This window comes from Mastigoproctus giganteus, chromosome 9 (assembly GCF_048544385.1).
Source record: "Mastigoproctus giganteus isolate SK-2022 chromosome 9, ASM4854438v1, whole genome shotgun sequence".
Classification (NCBI taxonomy): Eukaryota; Metazoa; Arthropoda; class Arachnida; order Uropygi; family Thelyphonidae; genus Mastigoproctus; species Mastigoproctus giganteus.
Genome location: NC_143583.1, coordinates 30,994,246 through 31,010,997, shown reverse-complemented (window position 1 = coordinate 31,010,997; position 16,752 = coordinate 30,994,246). Strand labels below are relative to the sequence as shown.

Below are 16,752 nucleotides of genomic sequence, written 5' to 3'. Positions count from 1 at the left end.
GAGGCGGACTGGATCAAAAATTCTTACCCGGGAAAATCTGTAGTGGCCTCATACTAGTGTTTATGGCCAAAATCACACTGGCCTCCAACACACCACGATTTTCCTGGTAAGGCTTATGGCCAGTCCACCTCTGTCGATAGAGAAAAAAATATGAAATTGTGAAACACTTTGAGCAAAATTAAAGACCATGTGATATTGCACGTGCTACAGGCCTAAATGAGGTTTGGCGGCTCCGTAGCCAGGTGGGCAGAGCAGCAGTGCGTAGCACATTCTTCTTGATTAGACTGGGGTTCGTTCGAGCCCGTGAGCCACCAAATATGGAGGATGTGGAAAGGTCAGGGAATGACCACCGCATATCCCCGGAGCAATATGGCCTTAGTTGCTAATGCTCCAAACAACAACAAACAAACCTAAATGAGGCAACGCTGAGAATTACAAATAATGCAGAGAAAATAAAAACTTTCATAGCAAGAACAACTCAAATTGTAATTAAAATCGATTGGATTAAGACACAAAGAATTGGAAGAGATGGAACAGCTGTCATCTGTTTGGATAGAAAATCAAACAAAAGATAAGTTTGCTTATCTTTTGTTTGATTGCAGACAAAAGCAAAAGCATTAGCAATATTTTATTACGCAATAGTCATAATAAAATACATAAGTATTTTATTACGATAATTTATTGTGTTTGGTAATGTTTTGGTTACAAATGTGTGTTCAATCTTGGGTGGTCGGCACCTGACCCTATTTTCCCCGTAGGGCCTGTTGTTTTCATTGCACGAGGGGTTTCTAGGAACACAATTATCGTGCTATACAAGGATCGACTGTACTTATTTAAGGAGAGAAATGCACAAGTATTATTTTATTTTATGTATATATATATATTTTTTCTTTTGGCTGTTGCAAAAAAATTCTGGGGCTTCCTTGTGCCATATGGCCAAAATATGACAGCAGCAACAATGAAATAAAAATTCATATGGATATTTATGTCACACCAGCCAAAAAAATTTCAGAGTTAATATATGAGTGTGTGTGTGTGTGTGTGTGTTTGTGTGTGTGTGTGTGTGTGTGTGTGTGTGTGTGTGTGTGTGTGTGTGTGTGTGTGTGTGTGTGTGCACGTGCAAGCAAGAGTCAGAAGTAGAAAGGAATCGCCAAGAAAGAGAACAATGATGATATTTCAGGATCCTGGGTGTGCCAAGCCCATATTCACTAAATGTGAGCCCATGGGGTGAATGTGGCCATAGCATTTATTTTTACAGATAAAAGTGACTTACATATTTGTAAAAACATGCTTAAAAAGTTATGTTATCGCTGGAGTTTAAAGCAGTCATCATATGAAGTGTGGTTAAAAATGTTGGGCAACTGACTTTGTATCTTAAAATTGTGGTATCATAGTGAGTTGCGACTTGTTACAACATGCTTTGCGTCTAATCTATACATAGTAATGAATCTCTGTAGTCAGACTATTAGTTCATACACATGGAATTGAAGATGTTTTATGCATTTCATTGCATTTTAAAATGAGTGAATTTTCTGAGCAGTAAATTTGTCAAATTTTGTGTTATAAAAACAAAATTTGACAAATTTTGTCAGATACCCATGAAATGTTAAAAACAGCTTTCGAAGAAAATTCTGCATATCATTCATAGATTTTTCAATTGTTTGCAAAGTTTGAAGAGAAGAAGAAGAAGAATCTTTACTGCAATGCTTAGAATGATAATTTACATAATAGTAGTTGCAACAGTTGGTCACGGCACAGTGGTCAGGGGTTAACAATGTACTACAGAGACATTATTGCCTCAATAAAGCATAAAATACATATATAAATAAATAATAAAATAATATATAAGTTAAATAAAGTACAGAAAAATGGTGAAATGACTTGAGTATACTACATAATATTGTTATAGAACATTACGTGAGTGTACAAACCATTTGCTTCAAAAATACATACTATAAGGATTATATAATATCGGTGTAAATACACCATAGTTAACCCATAGATTTGAGCTACGATTGTAGCGTAGAAGGTATCGTTTTAATTGTATCTCATAATGTGGTTGCCTTCACAACAAGATAGCTACTATTGAATTACTTCAAATAAATAACGCTTCGCTAGTAGAGAAGGCTACTGTTATTTATTTTCAGCATACCACCACCACCCAGACGATCGTTTCGAAGCTATTTGGCTTCGTCATCAGTGGGCGGGTAGGTAATACAACAAGTCATCTCAGTTGCGAAGTTATATCCACATTATGAGAGATGCCAGAAGGGTGTGGTGGTAATGTATTTGGAAAATTAAAGGCACTAGGCATAATCCTTATGGGTTTTGATAATTAACTATATAATATCGGTGTAAATACACCATAGTTAACCCACAGATTTGAGCTACGATTGTAGCGTAGAAGGCATCGTTTTAATTGTATCTCATAATGTGGTTGCCTTCACAACAAGATAGCTACTATTGAATTACTTCAAATAAATAACGCTTCTCTAGTAGAGAAGGCTACTGTTATTTATTTTCAGCGTACCACCACCCAGACGATCGTTTCGAAGCTATTTGGCTTCGTCATCAGTGGGCGGGTATGCCTTCTACGCTACAATCGTAGCTCAAATCTATGGGTTAACTATGGTGTATTTACACCGATATTATATAGTTAATTATCAAAACCCATAAGGATTATGCCTAGTGCATTTAATTTTCCAAATACATTACCACCACATCCTTCTGGCATCTCTCATAATGTGGATATAACTTTGCAACTGAGATGGCTTGTTGTATTACCTACCGGCCCACTGATGACGAAGCCAAATAGCTTTGAAACGATCGTCTGGGTGGTGGTGGTACGCTGAAAATAAATAACAGTAGCCTTCTCTACTAGAGAAGCGTTATTTATTTGAAGTAATTCAATAGTAGCTATCTTGTTGTGAAGGCAACCACATTATGAGATACAATTAAAACGATGCCTTCTACGCTACAATCGTAGCTCAAATCTATGGATTAACTATGGTGTATTTACACCGATATTATATAGTTAATTATCAAAACCCATAAGGATTATGCCTAGTGCATTTAATTTTCCAAATACTATAAGGATATACATTGAAGTGCATAATTATATACATAGTTGATTTGGATTAAGAGTATACATCACTCAAGACTCATATAATAGTTGTAGCCTTGGCCACCCTGCTGAGGTACTCTTTTCCTATATTTTCGATTTTGACAGAACTTGTTGAAGCTGACATCTAAGTCCTGGGCTAGAGATAGCATCTGCTGTGGAAGAAACCGGTCTGACAGGTGAAGGCATCTTAGCAGAGGGCATGGCTGGGGAGTTGCTTGTAGATACGTTGCTGGGATCCTCCATGCACAGTTGTCATAGAAAGATGGGGGGGGGGGAGATGAGACTGGTCATGAGCTTGACTGTTGTGATAAGCCTCCTTTCATTAATAAACTACATGAACCTTGGGAGAATACTGGTTGGGTGTAGAGGGAGATGCAGATGCCCAAATTTATGCAGCATAAAGAAGTGGAGGATACCACTTCTTTATGCTGCATGAGGGCTGCTTGTTCAATGAATTTCACTCTTGCTGCCCTTCAACCTCAAAAAGAAATGATTCAATCATGCATGGTCATGATCTGATCAGGAGTGACTGACATTTAATTAGCTGCAAAGTTGCCACTGAAGACTATTTTCCTCCAGTTTAAAAATTCATTTCGCCTTTGTGGATTTCTTTCTTTTTTTTTGTGATCTCATAAGCATCCTTGGCAATCTAATCAGAGACATGATATCTAGCTTTTAATTTTGATAAATAATTGAGTTATCTGATGCTCAATATTAATATAAAATATATTGGTATTCCACTTACATTGAACAAGAAATAAAGAAGATGGCTATTAATTTTATATTTGAAATTATACAGATAATTTTCAGATGTATTGTAGTGCTTTCTGTACTGGTTATTCAGTGAATGAATTGCTGTTCTTCTTGGCTGCTAGAGGGCCAGTCTAGTTAGTTGAGTAATTTTTGTGCTCTGTCATTTTGTCTCTACAACAGTGGCTTACCGGAACCTGCCAAACTTTCAATATTGTTCAGCAGTAGTCCAGTGTTCAGAGAAGATAATAAGATGTTCTTGAATACAAGGCTCCAGAGATGAGTATTTTTAATTTTACATTTTAACTTCTGCATGCATAGCCGATACTCACTGAGTCACTTCCTACTGCCTGCTGTCATAACCTAGACATAAATAAGGTGATCGCTAACCATTTGTCTACTTGACTGCCTAAGGACATTGTCTTCCTGGGCTATTGTTCTCCTGTTATTCAATGATCTCCTCCCTCGGGATACACCGTGAAAGTAATCACTGACCTAACTGTCCCAGGAGAAAAATTTAAAACTGTTTCTTGACCTAAAAATAACCCATAAGATGCAATGTAAAAATCCATTCTTCCCCACTTCCACCGCCAACATAAACGAGCCCAATAATTTGCCTGAGGATTGTGCGGCTCTGTTGTTGGACATTGACATATGATCATTTTGGGTGCTCTACTGAGCTGTATAGAGAGCCCTGCTAGTCTGGATTCCCTTTAACCTGAATTTCCAGAGCTACACCCTAATCATGTCAGACAACGAAAGTAACATTGCTGAATGTCAGCCAACTGTAACTCTTACTAGTGTAAGAGTTGACATAGCCTTACATAAGAACCAGGACAAATTTGAAGATCTTAGACCAGGGCCTGCTTGTAAGAAATGGGTGGAAAAGCCACCAAAACCAGATAATGACTTTCCATCAGAACTTGACACCCAGAATGAAGATATTGAAGACTCGCCATCTCCCCAAAGAAGAAGGGTCCTTCCATGATAATTTTTGATGTGAATAGAGAAATCACTCCCGAACAGATTGTCGAGGAGATTACACAAAGAAGCGTTCAAGACATCCCTGACTGCTCTGATTCCAGCGAGTGCATCAAGCTCAAGTACCACACTAACATAAAATCTGCACTTCTATGCAAATAGATGGTTGAACTGTCACTCAAAGCGTGGCTTGCCTTAAGACCACAGAATTGCATCTTCATTGGATGGGGCAGCCACCACTTTAGAGAGCATGTACCTGTACCAAAATGTTTCAGGTATTGCAGATTTGGGTACAACCCACAGTTGCTCCTAGGCAGAGATAACCTACTGTGCCTAAAAGGGTCACAGCTTCAACTCATGTCCCAACAAAAAATCTAATCCCATCTGCACTAACTGTAAGAGTGCCAAGATGGAAGCCAACCACTCAATACGAGATAGTAATTGCCTGATCAGGGCCAAGAGGTTCCAACAACAAAAAGGCAATTATGTATATGCGGAAAAAAGCATATAATACCAATTCATTGGTATTCCTTCCAGATCAATGCTCAACGTGCTCAAGCAGTTGTAGACCAGATAAGACTAAAAGCTGATAAAGAGAATGTAGATGAAATCCTCCTCCAGGAGCCCTACATGCACTCAAAATGTTTTAACAGGTATCCTCTAAAATAAAAAATTATTCAAGAAGAAAATGATAGTCAATGGGCAGCCATTGCTATCTGCAATCCGGATATAACAGTCACAAAAATCAACTCCCCTTTGCTCTGCTTGGGCAGTGTGTGCCTATATTTGGCCTTCTTGGAGAATGTCACCTTATTTTCATGTACTGCTGCTGAGAGGAGGACATTATGTCATCCATAAGATACCTGCAACTAGTCCTAACTACTCTTGCCAATTCCAAGATTATTTTGGGAGCTGACGTGAATTGTTGTTCACCAGCATGGTTCAGCATGACAGAAGATCATTTGGGCTTTCACAATGGTCAGCACTTGGAGGAGTTCCTTTCTAATTCACATTTCAATGTGTTAAATCAGCCTCATAACCTTCCTACTTTCTGTAATACCCTGTGGGAGTCAACCATAGATATTACCATCTCAACATGGTCCATCTCCCACAAAATCTCTGGATGGTGAGTTAACAATGCATGGACCACCTTCAACCTTAATAGCTCCATTGATATATCATACCTATCACCTGTTATGGCATCAAACAGACAAACTGGAACCAATTTACCACCTCCCTGCAAGCATCACTCCAGGATCCAGAAACAACAGAATTCCAGAACCTTGATGTAGACAGACACCAGAGAAAACTAACCCAGTTAATCACAAATGCACGTGACCAATTGATCAAGAAAAAGAACCACCATGGTGGTGCCCTGAACTTTAACGGCAGTGATGCAAAGTTCAAGCAAAGAGAAGGGCATTTCAACGTGCCCGCTCCACCTGGCCTATACATGAGGTCAAAAGCCTTACACGAAGACCATCGATGAGCAAGAAATGCATATACTACACTCATCAGACAAAGAAAAAACTTCACGGGAGCACCTAATTTCCAAAATTGGTAATCCTGAACCGGGGGGATATTGTATCACCACTAACAAACTCCCCAGGGGTCACTGCCTGTATTGTTACCTTAGAAGGAATTATATCCACCTCGTTGCACCAGTCAATATTAAGCAAACTGAGCAACAAACACAGATAATTAAAGAAAATGACTCATACCACAGTACTGAAGAACCTTTTCCCACAGATTTACAGTCAGCTCTGAACTGGAACAAAGAGAGGAAGTGCCCTGGCTTTGATCTCCTTGAGTCTGAAATAATAAAACAGGTTGTTCAGCTGACTGGAAATTAGCAAAAACACGAATAATATTAAAGAATCCAACCAAACCACCAGGATCAGGTAATTGCCTTACTGCCTGTCCTCAGCAAGATATTCGAGTGACTTCTCCATCTAAGACTGGACAAACATTACAGCAATGCAGACCTATATTCCAGCTGACAATATGGCTTCTGAACTGGCCACTCAACTGTGGATGCCCTACAACACTTCATAGCAGCAGCCACATCTACTCCAATCAAATTCTTCCTGGTTATTGCTGTTGATTTAGCACGGGCTTTCGACAGGTTCCAGTGGCCAAGTGTCTTAGGTGCCAAGCTCTGTCCTGGGACCTTTCTTATGGAATTTTGTGTTGGACAAGCTCCTTGACATGGACCTGGGCTGTTTCCGCCCAGGCTTTTGCTGATGATCTTGAGCTGACTCCAGAGCATCTCTCGAGACCTCCAGAAATTGAGCCATGCAGAGCCTCCAAGACTGGGCCAAACACCAACAACTCTGGATATCTGCATCAAAACTCAGTCCATCCTGCTTAAAGGACATCTACAGCCAACCAGATAGCATTATAGGTTAAACTTGCCAGTTCTACCATAAAGCTAGTTACTGAGTTAAAGCATCTTTGAGTTTTTCTAAACTCGAAACTGTCCTTCCAACTTCATCTCAACAAAGTCAGGAATAATACAGCTCTGGCTGCTTGTGTTAGTAGGAGGGACTGGGGACTGAACAACTGCTCTCTCTTGCCCTCTTATACAACTGTCTTTACTCCAGTGGTGGCTTATGCAGACGGGATCTGGATACTCACACAGCATAATCAGTATCCAAAGAAAGCTAGCATCAATACAGAGATCCATCACACATGCTTGCTGCATGGTGAGTATCCTTGCCCTTCAGGTCATGGCAGGCATTCTTCCCATGGATTTGGAGGTCACTTATTAGGGATTCAACTATCATCTATCGAAGGGCTTTCCTGGGATTCACCTGCAGCCCCACCAACGATATCAAAGCAGAGAAAAAGCGTTGTCTGCTGTACCTCCAGCAGACCTGGCAGAACAGATGGCTTGAAACAATGAAAGGCCAAATAAAAAAATTTATTCCAAACTTTAGCCAAGTTTTCCTCAAATCTTCATTCTGGTTCTCTCCTGGTCTCCACACTACATCTTGATAACCGGTCATGGCTCCTTCAAGGATAAATTAGCATCAATGGGAATCATACAGGATCCACTCTGACATTGTGGCAAGTTTGAAGATTGGAATCATATCATTTATGATTGCCCCAGCTACGATGATCTCCAATGCACCCTTTTTTCAGAAATTTAAGATGTTATTTGGTTTTTAGGAGCATTAGCAACTAAGGCCATATTGCTCCTGGCATATGCGGTGGTCATTCCCTGACCTTTCCGCATCCTCCGTATTTGGTGGTGACGGGCTCGAATCTTGGTCTAATCAAGAAGCGTATGCTATGCACTGCTGCTCCTTCCCACCTGGCTATGGAGGCGCCTACAGAAATTTAAGAATATCCCTCGAGGACAAGAATATATCTACATCAATGATGCACATCGTTACTAAGCCTTCTCCCGTTTTGTGCAGAATCTATTTGAACGGCAAAAAAACCCTGCTCACTCACCCGCCAAATCAAAACAATGGTATTGAATAGGCTTACTGAAAAGTTCCTTGATCTACTTCACCTGAATGTACACTTACCAGACTATTTTCATTTCTGGACTCGAAATGAAAGATACCCACCGTATCGACTTATCTCTGGACTTGTCCCTAGATGTGGCACCTACTGGATTGATCCTATCTCTGGACCTGGTTTCTTAATCCAGGAATTGGAAACCACAAATCTCTGCTGAACCTGTTTCTCAGGGTGGCATGTAGCTAACCCAGTCCTTGGACTGCATAGGATTCATGGCCTATATCGACAACAATTCCAAAGGCAATCACACCTAGCACTCCCGCTGTATGGCTTTTCTTCCTCTTCTCCTTTTGCCTGGTGGAGCTTATATTTCACCTTTAAGTGTGGGGGGGGATGCCGTCATCTATATCCCTTCACTCTTATTTTCCCTTCTTGTGTTACACTCTACCTTTTTTTTTTTTTTTTTTTTTTTACTTGTTCTCCATTCAGGAAGCTCAGGCGACCCTGGCGGAGACCAGCCAGAGAATAATAGGCAGGCTGCTTACCTCATAGCAGTGTGTATGGGCAAAATAGGGTTCCATCAGGGGGCCCTGTGACCAAAAGCCAGAACAGAACCCACCACAACACTTTACATATACAACACACAACACTTTTCTCGCTTTTACAGTGTCTGTATTTCATCACAAGAGTGCTTATGCTGCAGATGTGGGAAGCTACTGGTGGCACCTGACCCCCAAACACTATGTACACTGGTTCTTATTACACTTAAACTTCAACTTCAAAAAATGTAATAAGGATAGCAATTCAGTCACTGAAAAAGTCATACAAGAAGTGTATCACAAAACCTCTGGGAATTATCTATGTTCCTTCCTTCCAGAACTTAGACAGATTTTACTATTCTCAAAAATAATAACTGTATTTCGGGCATTAAATAATGTTCTGCATTTTCGAGAATAGCAAATTCACTATTCTCAAATATAATAACTGCATTTCGAGCATTACATATTTCTGCATTTTACTGTAGTAAAATGCAGAAACATTAATAGTTGACTCACCTATGTCCCCTCCTCCCCCAGTCACTCAGTGCTTTCAGCAGTAAAACTGCCTACACTAATTCTTCTACAATGCAACATAAGCGAACATTAGCAGAAAAGCAAGCTTATGCAGCATCAGCCATAAAAAAAAAAAAAAACCCGCTCCCATTTCACCCCTCCGTTCATTCCAAATAGCTGTCCAGCTAAGCCTTGAATTTATTTAGGCTGTCAACTTCCACAACAAAGGATGGAAGTTTGTTCCACCAACCAACTACCCGCTGGCTAAAGGCAAACTTCCGCACATCTATCCTACAACTGTCTTTCCTCAATTTGAATTTATGCCCTCTCAGGTGATTATTCTGAGCAAGAGGAAGAATCCCATCAGCATTGAGCATGCTCAAACCATTCAAGGCTTTGTACACTTCAATCAGATCACCTCGCAGGTGCCTAGTCTCCAGACACTGTAATTTGCAAAACTTAAAGCCTTTCTTCCTAAGAGCAACCATTTGTTCCATTCACTAATCTTGTTGCCCTTCTCTGTACTTGTTCCAACAGTTCTACATCTTTCTTAAAATGAGGCCTCCAGCCCTGTATACAATACTCAAGGTGTGGCCTTGACGTATCAACCACACAGCTTCCATATGTAGTACTTTACATTTGTCAATATTAAACTTCATTTGCCACCTCTCAGCCCATCTGCTCAACTTTTCTAGATCCTGTTGCAGCAGCAGCAGCAGCGTACTATCGTTAGTGTCCTTAACAATCCTGCCAACCTTCGTATCGTCTGCAAATTTGGACATTAAGCTTGATATACCATCATCAATATTATTTATAAATACAGAAAACAATAAAGTACCTAACACTGAACTCTGAGGGACTCCACTGATACCATTAGTCCACAATGAGAAGTGTCCATTAATTACCACTCTCTGTCTTCCCCTCAACCACCCCTTTATCCATAGCAGCAATTTGCCTCCAATGCCACACTGCTCCAATTTGTTCAGTAGTCTTCCATGAGCAACAGTATCAAAAGCCTTTCTTTCTTTTTTTTTTTTTTTTTTTTTGTCCTCACCTTTTTCCCATTATTATAGGGGGTCAGCGTTTTTTTTTATTTTTTTGGCATGCAATTTTTACGGCTGGATGCCCTTTCTGACGCCAACACTCACCCTTTATCCAGGCTGGGAATATGCGGTGGTCATTCCCCGACCTGCTACATCATCCGTATTTGGTGGGTACGGGCTCGAACCCCGGTCTAATCAAGAAGCATATGCCATGCACTATTGCTCCTGCCCACCTGGCTACAGAGGCACCTATCAAAAGCCTTTCTAAGGTCCTAATATAAAATATCAAAGTTATTCCCTACATCCAGGTGACCACATCATAGTATCCAATGAAATTTGTCAGACAAGACTTCCCCTTAACAAAACTATGCTGTGTCCGAGCTATAACTGAAGTCTTGTCTACGTGATCCTGCAGTGCTTCTTTAACCAGTGCCTCCATTAATTTTCCTGGAACAGACGTTAAGCTCACAGGTCTATAATTACTTGTGTCAGCCTTTGATCCTCCTTTGTGAATTGGGGTCACATTTGCATATCTCTAGTCCATGGTTACCTCCCCCGAGACCAAAGAAGCTCTCCTTTAATATAACTGGATAGATCCCGTCCACCACAGGTGCCTTCCTTAAGTTTAACTTTAACAATTTCTCCTCCATTTTGCTCTCAGTTATTACAAAATCACTTAGCTCCCTGTCAGAGTTTGATAAGCGTCTGGCACTCCCCTCATTCAATAACTCCTCATGTGTGAATGTAGATGCAAAATACTCATTCAATTTATCAGCTACCTGAGCATGATCATCAATAGTCAACCCTTCTATGTTAAGTGGTCCAATCTGATTCAGCCTTTCCTTCTAGAGTTTACATAAGTAAAGAACTCTTTGCCAAGGATTTCTCGTAATCTGCCTTCACCTGCCTAACCTCCTTTGTGACTTGATTACAGACTAGTTTATATCGCCACAGGCTTCTCTGTCACATGATACTTTATATGCATCCCATACATTTTTCTTCTCTGCCATGAGCCTTATTATTTTATCTGACATCCATTTAGGCAGTATTTGAACAGTATTTCTTAGTTGGAATGAAAAGCCTAACAGCCTCCAAAATTGAGTCTCTAAAGGCTTCCCATTTAAATTCAACGTTGGTAACATCATCAGTTGATCCCACTGTAGTCATCTTTACGAAAGCAAAAGCCCTTCTCTTTATCCTTCATGGTAGTTACATCTTTAAGTAATTCCTACATCAGTACATTATGATCACTGTCACCCAGTGGTTCCTTTATCTGAAAATCCCTAATGCATGAATAATCACTGCTGATAATCAGATCAAGAGTATTACTCCCTCTAGATGCCTCCCGAACATGCTGATGTAGAAAACAATCATCCAATAAATCCACAAAAGCCTTGCTAATGTGTGAGTGACCAACTCACAAATTGCAGTCAATATCTGGGAAATTAAAATCCCCCATTAGAAGACTCTCTGATTTACTGGTCCACTCTATTTCCCTGTACAGTTTCTTGTTATACTCATCAGAGTCATTAGGCCTATAACACACTCCTACTCTTAATTTTGATCTCCCAATGCTTATGTCACACCAAACTGTCCAGCGATGTCAACTGGCTTCACTTCCTTGGATTTTATGTGTTTCTTAACTAATAGCATAACCCCCTCCTCACTTCCTATCCTGTCTATCTTTCCTGTACACATTGTACTCCCCAAATTCCAGTTCTGCATTCCTTATATCTGTGTGACATCACGTCTCTGATATCCCAACAATATCTGCCTTTGATGTTTTGAGCAATAACTCAAATTCATCAAATTTATTTACCAAACTCCTAGCATTGGTGTTATATGCAAGTATACATGCACCTGTTCCTATTCTTTGCTACCCTAACACAACCCATGTGTTTACTTGTACCGTAATGACTCCCAGTAGTCTCTGAAATGCCCTGCATCTTGTTTTCCAGGCTGCTGCTCATTCCAATAGAAGCAGTGCAAGAATCAGTTTCACCTCTGTCAGCAGCTACTGTTAATCTATTAGTCCTTGTATCCCCCCAAGCTAGCAGTTTTCCGACCCACCTAACACTGCCTCGATAGCATAAGCAAATATTCTTGCTCCCTTTCTATTTAAGTGTATCCCATCCCTGTATAAGCAGTCTCTCCTGTTAACAAGTACAGACCAGGCTGAAAAAAATTCTAGTCACGGCTCTCATCATATACTCCCTCCTATCATGTCTGGGTAGAATTGCAGACACTTTCAAATTCAACCCTAATTCACGGCTTTTTTTTCAACAGTAACCTGTACTTGTTAAGTAATTCCACTGGTCTCCTACTCTTAATATCATTAGTGCCAACATGTTCAACAATATCACATTTTGTGCCCTTAAAAGTTGATATTCACTCTACAACGTCATAAACCTTGGCCCCTGGCAGACATACCCTGGTTCTGGTCCACCTATCCTTTTTACATACCATGTTCCCTGTTTCCCTGACAATAGAGTCACCAACAACTACTAGTTGCACTATATGTTGCACTATAAAAGAATTACTGAAGACGATACACACAAACAAATTAATTACATGATTACTCAAAAAAAAATGCTGAATTCTAGAATTGAAACTGATACAAATAATAATGAGATCAGAATAAAACAATTGTATGATTATGCAGTGGAAAAGAATACTGCACACTGAAATCAAAATGAGAGTAAGTGTTTGTCCCTCAGTTCAATTTGGATCCAAATTACTCAGATTACTGATCAATGGAAGATCTCAAATTAAATGGAAAATATGAATTAGACTAAATTAGGAAGATATTTAGAATTCCAGCCCTACAGGTGCAGGTACCAATCATGTCCAACAGTTTTAAATGTGATGGAGGACTACTGTCCTCCACATGCCAGCTAACCCATTGGTAATAAGAACAGGGAAAAAATATTGTCTGCAAAGAGGCATTTCCACAGAGATTTTGGGCATCCGGTTGTGTCCAGTGTGGGGGGGGGGCACTCTCAATTCTCATCAGATGGCTGCTGAGAGGGGGAGTATACATGATGAACTTATAAACGTTTGGCAAGACAGATGGAATTGTTCTGAGAAAAAGGCAGGGAGACATGTTTCTGCCCTCTGTCTCAACAGTAAATTTTAAATAGTGGGTACAATTTAATATGAGTGCATGTTTTCTCTTCAAGGGGCATGGATTGAGGTCCAAGCTGAACCGGTCTGGCTCAGTCCCCTCTGATTTGTGTGAGTGTGGGGCGATGGAGATGGGCTTTCATGTTGCCCTCTATTGTCCAAATTATGAGGACATTAGATCCAAGTTAGTAAGAAGCACTTTTGTTCTTAATGAGGATTCTCTTGCAGAGTTATTTTTGGATAAAATTTTATATAAATTTTTTTTAGAGTTTGTAAATAATGTTTTTAAAAGAAGGGCTAAAATTCTATCTATGAACGTACCTCTGTGAGGTAACTGAATGCCTAAACTGCTGTAGCTCTTCTTTGCTGTTCATGATACACACTTCATAGGTTTTAATATTATATTGTTTAGATAGATAGGTTTTATAGTGAATTTTATTTAAATTTATTTTTAAATTTAATTGTAATATATTTCATTCAACCAATTATGAATGGAAATGTAAATATTGTACATACAGTTTTTATAAATATTTATATTTTGTATATATATATTTTAGTTGACCCATTAATCTCAGGGCAAAACAAAAATTAAACAAGAATGTAATTAGAGCATATGGACTTCGGTCCTGGAGGCCCATTTTAGTGAAGTGCCTAAGATGAACATGTCCTCCACATGACAACTTAAGTGGTAACATAAGATCTGGGAATGTGACATATTTCAGAAAGTTTGTGTCCCACATAAATAAATCCTCATTTATGAGGATAGCATAAATGAGTAGAGAGTAGCAATTTCTCACACATCAGGGTCGCCGTCAATGTGCTTCTGTTGACCAAATTTTTGTCTCTTCCACATTGCTCGTAATGAATTATGGGCTGTGACTTGGAAACAAAGGCCCAGTTTCTCAATGGAAGACACTCTAAACCTTCAATCATGATTACGATAGGTAGATTGTTAGTTATTTTTAGAGGGCTGTAGAATCCCCTTAAATTCTATGAAAATTCAAGAGAAGAAGAAGAAGAAGAACTCTTTATTGCATACAAAACGTACATGCCATAAACAATACCCTTCACGGCTAAACGCCAGGGGCCAAGGTCTGAAGAAAAATTTGCTGGAAGAATCCAACGCTGAACCTGTTAATGCCAGCAAAAGTTGGTTTGATAGGGTCCAAAAAAGTGATGTAACTTGCATAACACTGCTACTCAGGGGGAAATGGAGTGCTGATGTGGAGGGGATCGAAATATTTAAAAAGAAGGTTCCTTCAGGCATTATTTCCACAAGGTAAATATAGTATATAAGTTTCCATAATTTTAAGAGATAGGTTTTTTGCATTTTCTTGAACAAATATTTATGTTTCATTGCATAATTTATGCATTTAAAGTTAATATTCACTTAGTACTTTGTTTTTATGGTGCGACAGATACCTACTGTTTTTTATGTTTGAATTATTCTAGAAATCATATATTATGGAATAAAACCTCCAGTCACAGTGTACGAGTGTATATATATATATATATATATATATATTGGAGAATAATAAGAAATAATAAAGTAAATATGGTAATGCCTGAAGTTAGGTATAAAATGTAACTAATAAGAGATATGCAAGGTAAGTCAAAAGCAGCTCCACAGTTTTATAAGCTCATAACTTGTGTATTTTGAACTTAGCAATTACCAAAAGGAAACCAAATTCTTGAAATTTATTGGTTACTATATCAATGGTAGGCACACATTGTTTATTTGTTATTTGGTTTTTAGGAGCATTAGCAACTAAGGCCATATTGCTAGAGGAATATGCGGTGGTCATTCCCTGACTTTTCCGCATCCTCCGTATTTGGTGGTGATAGGCTCGAACCCCGGTCTAATCAAGAAGCGTGTGCTACGCACTGCTGCTCCTTCCCACCTGGCTACGGAGGTGCCTGGTAGGCACATCTCAGTGTGCTTACCATTAGTCATGCAATACATATCCCAAAAGTCAACATTCTGCAACACGTTTTAGCATGTTACGCAATCAGTAGCAACTTTGATTATGTTCTTCAGTTAGCATAAATAACTCAAAAGTGTGAAGTCCAGTGATTAGAGTGGCAAGAGAATCAGACTAACTTGACTTGTCCACAAAACTGAAACTTCATATCAGAAATTTATGAAGAAATGAAGAAAGAAAAGAAGAAATGAAGCAAGAATTGATGGAATACCTCAATATTTCCTCTAGAGCTTTTTTGAGAAAAAAATTCTTCAGCACCACTATTATCAGAAAATTTACATGAATTGAAGAATGTAATCAGAGCAACTATCGAACGCATAAAAAAAAAAAGCCTGACATGTTAAAGTGAGAAAGCAATACACTTGATCTGATTATTAGCAGTATCACTTCATGCATTAAGAATATGCAGACAAAACAATTAGTAAGTAGAAGTGAGCATAGTGTACTGATGTGGGATTTACTTAAAGATGTAAGTTTTTTTTTGATCTGATACTGTATTAGCATGCTTCCTTGCATCATTTTAACTACTAACACTAATAACAAAGAAACAAATAAAATATCACATATGTATTACTGGATAATAAAGGAAATGTGGAGAAAAGAAAGCCTAATATAAAAAATACTCACCATTTCATATTAAACTGGAACTCCAAAAATTTTTTAAATGATATAAATAGGAATGGTTGAAGGATTTTTATATTTAAAGCAAACATTTACAAAATAACGTGAAGCAAAAATAAGGAAAATTATTTTATTGATATCCAAATCTGAGAACTGAAGGTAATTTTAAGTAAAGGTCCGGATGGAACTTTAAAATTGAAGGTGATATATGGAATACCATCACAGGTTTTCCAAAATTCTCAATCTTCTTAGGAAAGCAAATAATTCCACACTAAAAACAGATATTGATGAATAATTCAAATTTTAGAAAAAAAAATCATCTACAATTTATTTTTAGGGTTCTCCTTTTAAAACTATTCTTGCCCAGCATTATATTCAACCTTAGTAATTTTGGTGGGGAACACAGTGAAAGTTTCATAAGAGCATCGTTGTCATGGAAAACCATGAAAAATAGATTTTGATATTAACTACTAGCAAAAATAATCAGGTAAGAGATTTTGGATGTAGTTATGATATAACCATGCTGGTTCCATATATGTCAGAATCTCAAATATTGCAAAACAATTTTGTATATATAAAAAGCAAAGATAATATCATGCTACTAA

At 38.7% G+C, this 16,752-nt stretch overlaps 1 protein-coding gene across 5 annotated transcripts in view; it reads right to left on the bottom strand.

Moving 5' to 3' along the window:
- LOC150080131 (uncharacterized) overlaps window positions 1-16,752 on the bottom strand; it is a 660,399-nt gene that overhangs the window by 138,550 nt on the left and 505,097 nt on the right. The window lies entirely within an intron of this gene.